Consider the following 7,617-nt stretch of genomic DNA (forward strand, 5'->3'; position numbering starts at 1 on the left):
TTCTAAATTCCTTTTTTTTTTAATACAAATACAAACACAAAGGCCACAACAGGCAATTGGCCTGCAAAGTGGCTGAAAAAAGATGCCCAAATATGGATGTCAAATATATAACCAAAATACAGCAACCCAATACAAAAGCAAATTTTTGCAAAAAACAGAAAATATAGACCTCGTTTTTCAATTTAGCTTCAATCCCAATTTCATTTTCATGACTAAATATCAAGACTGTATATATAAACCTATAATATATTGCGCTCATTTTTCTTCGCAAGTAGCCATTTCATGATTAATTGATGCACAAACGATGAGAAGATTCTCAATAAAATAAAAATGTATTATAAGAGGGGAAATCACACACACATATATATATATATATATATATATATATATATATATTTAAACGGGCATCGTGCCATTTTCATTAAACAATAGAGGTTTCGATATGGAATCTTCTAATGAAAACCGATTCCAGCTATTAATCAAATTCTTGTTTTATCCTGTAACCAATAACATCAGTTGCAACTCTTTCCAGTTTTTCTGCAACAAAAGAAAAATAATTACAAAATAATCCATAAGATCATTCGCTTTAAATCTGTCATAATATTGAATTATTGAATACTCTCTACTCCGTGTATAATTGGCGAAAGCATTCCATTCGTCGAATCCAAAAGCCTCGTAATTTATAAACTCACCTTTATTTAGCTTTTGATAAATTTCTCGAAAGTTGATTGAATTTAAGCGCATCAAAGAGTACAAAAAAATCTCCTATTCAGAGTAAAACCACTCTTACAAATCTCAAAGACGGAATAGAAAAATGTGCTGGAATAAATAAATACTCTTTTTACTAACAAACGCAAAACGCTTTGGATATAATATGCAAATTTCACGAAGAAATGTTAACTCGAGCTAGCTTTTAATGATCAGCGCCGAGCTTACAAATACGAGTTGAAAAGTCAGCTGGGAGACCTTAAAAGAGGTCTCATAATGGCTTCTTCTCCATCTTTTCCGACCGATTATCTGCGAGTAAATTCAGTGCTTTTTCTTCTAGTTCTTCAATGGCTCAGTTTTCTAACCACGCAATTCATGCTCTTCGTCATGTCTTTTATGCGTTTTTTTTGTCTTTTTAATCCTTTTGGGAGTAGTTAGAGAGAAAACTCGATTTCTCTCGGTGCGTGAAAAGACTCTCAGATTTCTTTAGATGGTCGAAAGCAGAAGAAACCGTGCTATGTCATTACTTCCACTGAACTTGGTCCATCTCAGACTTTCTCTTTCATCTGGTCATAGCAATTAAAAATATACGTTGATAAATGTTCCCTTTATACATAGACGCACATTACTTCCAAATACAGTAGAACTTGGTTAATTCGAATTTTGAATATTTCAAACTTTTACGAACTCCCCTTGAGTTTTATATTTAATTTAATGTCGAAATTTTATGTTTAATTTGAACTTTTTTCGAATTTTTTGGATTATTCGAAGTTGCAGAGAAAAAATCATGATTTTTGTACGAGCAAATGTAGTTCGGAGAAATACTACAAGAAGCCAGAATTTTCCTTTTTAGATCAATTTGTTAAACAACAGATTTTTGAAGACAAATAAAAGTTTGAAAATTCTGTTTTTCTCGACTCTTTTTTTTAAATGAAAATTTAATGCCCATTTTACCATTGTTCAGCTGGAGAGCATCGATTCTGTGTACCACTTAATACCGATTATGCTTTTCAACCTATAGATCAAGGTGTAACATTCAAAATCTGGATCTTTTTGTCGTCATTAAGAGTATGGAAAGTATCGGAAAGTTCAGATTGTAATACGTTAATGAAAGTATATTTCCTTGATAGCATAAGATTTATAAGCAAAATTTGGGAAACGGTTTCGTAAAGCATTATCATGAACCGTTTCCGTAAATCAGGCTTTGAACATGGTCAAGAAATTCTGCAGTGATGCTGATTCCAGAGAACAGTGGATCTGCTACACTAAGATCAATTACTATAATTATAAATTATTAAAATTTGGGAAACAGTTTCGTAACTGATGATAAAATTTTAATACCAATTGAAAATTTTTATCCCATGTGAATGTTGATGATTAAGTGGCAATTTGTAGTCATTTTACGGATCCACGTTAGACGAATTGGGTAATTCGAACTTTTTCCCAGTGACTTTGGACTTCGAATTAACTAAGTTTGACTGTAATTTATTGACATGTGTATGCACGTATGATATAATTAATCTGAAAGTAATATAAGATAATACAAATCAGACCTGGATTGATAAGTTTTTTTCAATTACTTTTTGACGTCAATGAGTCTTTTAAATCATCTGACGATACTGGGTGCATTCGCAAAAATTTGCGTAACAAAATTATTTAAACGCTTTTATCTCAAAAAGCATTCAGAATATATCAGTGTTTGTGATGTCTGCGTGTAGATCTCGTTAAAACAAATCCAACGATACCACTCCGATTTAAATATCTCTGCCAGTTGGTTTTAGTATCTCTTACCAGTCTCGCTGCCCGCTTTCGTAAAGAAATTATTTTACGCTATATCTCAGAAAGTTCGAGCCGCAAATAAAAGGCAATGATGTCATCTGATATGCAATTTTAAGACAGATGAAATGGCACGAGTCCGGTTATAATATTTCCTCCGGTCTGGGCACCAGTCTCGGGGCAAACTTTCTTAACGAAATTGTTTTACGCTATATCTTGAAAGATTCGCAACGCAAATAGACAATATATTGGCATCGTCTGTTAGCTATTCTAAAGATGAGTCCGATGATATCCATCATGCCAGTACCTGTCACGCGATTCAAGACACAAATAACGTATTCACGTCAAAACTTGTGGCCGTGTTTATGAGACAGCCTACCTCAATTTTTTTTTAACGCTAAATTCATTCATGTGATACAATGTAGCAAACTACATAAATAAATACATAATAAGTATAAATAAAAAGAAATACGATAAACATGTTGGGGTAAATCGAGAAGCTATCCATACTTGGAATAAGACAGCCATAATATTCTTTATGGGCATTGTATAATATTTTATCATGTGTATATATTGTTTATATAATTTTTCTGATTGTGTTTTTAATTGGGTTGCTGTATTTTCGAAATATATGACATCCATATTTGTTATGGGCATCTTTTTCTCAGCCACCTCGTTGGGCATTTTGCTTGTTGTGGCGTTGTATTTGTATATCTCCTATTGTAAGTATATCTCTAATAGTGACTTATAGCAGTGGATAGAATATTCAGTTTGCCAAAGAAGAAATAAAGATATATAAGCGGTATTGAAACTATGATACCGTGATCAATCTCGCTCAAGCAGAAGCCTATTCAGAGGTGATTTTCTGATAATATTACTACAGAAATTGCTATTTGATGATGTCGTGAGAGCTTTTTCTCAAAAGTATTTTTTTATATATATATATAAATCATTTTTAACGAATTATTGTAATCGAGCTCTTCTTTTTTTTTTTCTTTGCTTTCTTGCCTGGCTGACTTGTTATCTTCAACGAAAGACTTTTGAAGTTCATGTACCAATCTGTTGTACGTCAGATTATTAACTGCCGTCAAATTATGAACATTCTCTCTTCTGTCTGGTTTCCACATTCGGACGAAATTCGTCTGATCCCTGTTTTGACCAATTACAAAATACCATCAAAGTGCTCGTATTCTAGGTGTGTCACTTTCTTCTTGGCGGGAGGTTTAGGATTCGGAAGTCCGGGCTTTTTCCAGCCGGACTGACCCGGGTTGCTTTGAAAATCAATTTAAGAATGTAATACGAATTTTTTCTTGCCACGTGTCACAGGGTGATTCCAAGGGCAAGAGATGATGGTGGGGGAGTGTTGTGCTTTTGTATTTTGAGTGGCTTTTGGTTAGAGTATCCTATCGTTTTGTCAACTTTTATTATAATCTCTTATTTTAGCGGCTTATAAGGTTATCTTTTTTGTAATATGAATTTTGCTTTTTGTTTTTCTTGAATTCCTTTACCATAGTTGAAGTCGCAGTTGAAGTGTTTAAAATGATTTGGTTTAAGAGTTTAACTAATGATGTTTATTACGAGGAATATTACGAAATATACATATATCTCATATTAAGAGAATATTCGGGAAATCAGATAATATATATATATAACAGAATAAGATTTCAAATAGTAATAGGTAGTTCCAAAATGCAATGCCATACTTTATCTTTAATACAAAACTTTTTGTACAGAGAGATATAGATGGCTTTTTTCTCAGCCAGAGATATCAAGGAAATAGTTATTTTCCGGATATTATGCTGAGGTGAGCTCGCCTCACGACACAGTGCGTGAAATTAGGAAGGCAGATTCATGTGTCTCCAGTGGTGTAGATGGTAGCATGCTTGCCCGGTATGCAAGAGGGCCTGGGTTCGAGTCCCGGCGGAGACGTGATGACTTTTCTTTCCGAGCTCACCTCAGCATAATATCCGGAAAATAACTATTTCCTTTTTGTACAGAGTTATCAAATTTTCGCAATTAATTGAAAAATATTTAGCGAAAAATCAAAATAGAAGTACAAATAGATATAATCGAGTTTATCAAGTGCCAAAACCTAATAAATCGTTATATAAAAAAGAGTTTTTCTTACATTGCTTCTAAGACAATGAACAAATTTTTCACATTGTGAAAATCAACTTAATAATAATAAAAATATAAATCATAAAATATTTGGCTTCGTTAGAAGCATAGATTACGAAACCAGTTTGATGAATGTTATGTAAGAGTATATAAAAGCAATATTGGGAACAGAGTAGAGTAATAAAAATGGAAATGATGAATGATATATTGAGCTTTACGATAAGTACATTAATTCTGAACTTTTATTCAAAAATATACAAACGAAAATACATTGAAATATATGTAATAAATATAATAACGCTGTTGCTAAAAAATATTCAATAAACGGATTCCTTTAGACCTGTGGAAGGACATTTCAGTCCCTTCAGGCTGCAAAGTATTTGTATTATGTGTGTATGTATTTGTGTATTATATGTTTGAATTTGGGTGAAATAAAATAAAAATATATATACACTATATATTTGAATGCTTAATAATTAAATATAGTATAGTAGCGGCAAACGCAAGAGTCAAAATGTATTCAATAAGCATGCTTGATTTAATTTAATATATTCGTGACATGTGCACGACAATGATACAATGATATGTAACTGAAGAAAAATAAGAATTATCCTAACTAGGATAAAATCATGATTATTTTTTAAGACCCGCAGTCATTGATTCGCCACTTAGCAGGTATGATTATTCATAACATGGAGATCTGTACGTCATTTTAAATGCAGCTAAAATTCATACTCTTATCAAGACCTGTTTATCGACTCTTAGGTGTCATAAAAAAAGTGCAAAAATAAACATTAAATTTTTGGAATTATGTGTGTTTGGAATTTTTGGGAGTCTTTCAAATCGAGTCCCTAAAGACTCGATTTGAAATAAATTATTTTGATTTAAATTTCTGAAAGTGAAATTTCGATCGCCAGCACAACTTCTTTTCTTCAACTAAAAACATTTCAGCCATCATAGAACAATCAGAATCAATATTTAGAGCCAGCGCCTTAAAATGGAAGTATAGAGCAATAAAAATTTATTTCCTATAAACTTCTGGGTGCTTTCCAAATGCTCAAGGCGTCATCATTAAGTCAGTATCAAGCTTTTTGAAGAGGGTAAATGCATTTACGACCACCATATTGGAAACGAAAGTTTTAAATCCCTTCTTACTAAAACAAAACAATAAATTTCATTCTAAAAATTCATCCGTTCCTTCAGAGATAAAAGCCTTCGTTTTAGCATAGGAAATTTGAATTAGGCATGGAAAATAAAATCACGGCAAAAGATTCAGTTGAATTCCCTGCAATTCCTTCATAAAATTCTGATCGTTCTTACTTTTAGTAAAGAAATAAATACACATAGAGGTAACGCTATATTACAGTAGATGGCTTTTAATGAGGAAGCTTTTAAGATAAGTTAAAATGGTGAATCTCAAGCAATGTTTCCGTTCTGGAAAATTCACCTAAACCCGCATAGAACAGTATCGACAAACGTTATTTACGGGACTTTTCTCTAAGGTAACATTAGACGCGAAAGCGGAAAGGCTCTCTTCGCCTAAGAGCTGATGAACATTCTCTGATAAAGTAAGAGTTGTGCGAATAGGGATCTCTATCCATACAGTAATATCTAAATCAATCTCAACAGAATCCTGCAAATATACGTGCACAGATTACAATTTACTGTAGTTGTAACATTCAACCAAATCCTCTAATACGCGATCGTGATTCTTATAATGTTCTAAAATGTGAGCTCAGGTCGAAAATAAAAGAAACGTTTTACACAGGGTATTCTGTAAGTCCTAATGCGGTTTTTGTTTCATCAATCATTCGTCTTAGAGGTATGGCTCTAATTTTAAAAATGCTCGAAATGTGTTCAGAAATTACTCTGAACCAATTTTGAGAGTGAAAATACAGTATTTCACAAAATAAAAAAAATCTTAATTTTTATACGTTCTACGTCCTCTAACTTTCAATCAGAAAGTTGTTGCCCTGTCTCTTCTGAGCCCAACAAAAAATCCCATGTTCTTAAATGAAATATTCACTGAGATATTTAAATTTAAAAAAACGGAAAAAGTTGGGAGAAAAACAGCATGAACAACGCTTCTTTACCTCATTGGAACTGTTCCAATTATGTTGTTATCTCTTATGCTGTTAATATCGCAGTTGGAAACGTGGGATTTTTTTCCGGGCTCAGAAGAGACAGGGCAACAACTTTCTAATTGGAAGTTAGAGCACATTTTATCTGTATAAAATTTAGATTTTTTTTTTGTGACACACTGTATTTTCCCTCTCAAAACTGGTACATGGTGATTTTTGAACACATTTTGAGCACTTTTTTAAATTGAAATTATACCTGTACGACAACCGGTTGATGAGATAAAGGTCACATTAGGACTTACAGGACAACCTGTGCAAGTGCACCTTAAATAAATCCTTATTTGCTGGGGAGACATTCCGGACCTAAGAACTAGAAAATAAAACCTTTTAATTAAGCCCTCTACACTAATGTAAGGTTCTTCTAATGAGTTCTATTACGCAACTTACTGACATGGCTTTCATTCTATTTAATTTCGCGTTATTCTTACTAAAGTTTCGGATCTTGCAGATTATTATCTTCGAAATCTTATTACTGGACCATAAGTATAACACTTTGGATATTTTGCCGCTATTTTCCCAACTCAAATTGAGCGACTGATTTCGTTTATTTACTTGTGTTGTGTATGACCGTGATATTTTTCTTTCTTACTTCATTAAGTGGATGCCATAAGTACTCGCTGAATGAACACATTTTTTCCTCTCTAACAAATAAGCTCAATTACAAGTCATTCTGAGCTGCAATTACAGATTCTCTCGCTTTTATTTGCTCCTTATTATCTTTAGGTGAAGAGATAATTGTCTCACAACAACGGCTCTTTCGTGACAATGATTATATTTTTTATGTTATATATATCTGTGCGAAAAAAATGATCTCGAATGATCAAGTGTATATCTCCTCCTTCTGACCTTTCCCTACCTTCACCTCCTCTCCCTT

General features: G+C 32.8%; 1 non-coding gene across 1 annotated transcript; it reads left to right on the forward strand.

The window, feature by feature from the left end:
* The first annotated feature begins 4,339 nt into the window (after nt 1–4,339).
* On the forward strand, nt 4,340–4,413 carry TRNAT-GGU (transfer RNA threonine (anticodon GGU)). The gene has a single exon. It is a non-coding gene; the product is annotated as a tRNA-Thr (tRNA).
* Nucleotides 4,414–7,617: the final 3,204 nt, after the last annotated feature.

The sequence above is a fragment of the Pholcus phalangioides genome, unplaced genomic scaffold (genome assembly GCF_987345545.1).
Source record: "Pholcus phalangioides strain wild (caught in Gottingen) unplaced genomic scaffold, Ppha-v1.0 ptg000007l_1, whole genome shotgun sequence".
Classification (NCBI taxonomy): Eukaryota; Metazoa; Arthropoda; class Arachnida; order Araneae; family Pholcidae; genus Pholcus; species Pholcus phalangioides.